The sequence below is a fragment of the Ailuropoda melanoleuca genome, chromosome X (genome assembly GCF_002007445.2).
Source record: "Ailuropoda melanoleuca isolate Jingjing chromosome X, ASM200744v2, whole genome shotgun sequence".
In the NCBI taxonomy this organism is placed as follows: Eukaryota; Metazoa; Chordata; class Mammalia; order Carnivora; family Ursidae; genus Ailuropoda; species Ailuropoda melanoleuca.
In genome coordinates, this window is record NC_048238.1 from 102017057 (window position 1) to 102017744 (window position 688).

Genomic DNA, 688 nt, shown 5'->3' on the forward strand with positions numbered 1-688 from the left:
TATTTCAATAACCCAGCAAAGTGACTAGCATTTAGAAAACAACTAGCATGCAAAATTTCAATGCATTTTTTTAAAAAATATTTATTTATTTTTTCGAAGTGCTCTCATCTCTTTAAAATTTTTTTATTACGTTCAGTTAGCCTACATACAGTACATCATTAGTTTTTGATGTAATGTTGAACAATTCATTAGTTGCATTTAACACCCAGTGCTCATCACAACACGTGCCCTCCTTAATACCCATCACTGGGCTACCCCATTCCGCCACCCCCCTCCCTTCTGTAACTCTCAGTTTTTTTTCCCGGAGTCCAGAGTCTCTCATGTTTTGACTCCCTCTCTGATTTCTTCCCATTCGGTTTTCCCTCCCTTCCCCTATGGTCCTCCGTGCTATTCCTTATGTTCCATATATGAGTGAAACCATATGATAATTGTCTTTCTCTGCTTGACTTATTTCACTTAGCATAATTCCCTCCAGCTACTATTGCCCTTGAATCCACTAAACAATAATTTACTAAAGCGTTAAACCTCTTCCTGTTTATGAGCTCACCACTCAGTCACCAACACCATGACATGACCTGTCAAGCACTGGAATTTATCACATTCATTTCTCCCAACAGTTCTCTTCATTTATGGATGTAAAACCAAAGGTCTGGAGAGACTCAGTCATTTTCTCAAGATCACACAGCTT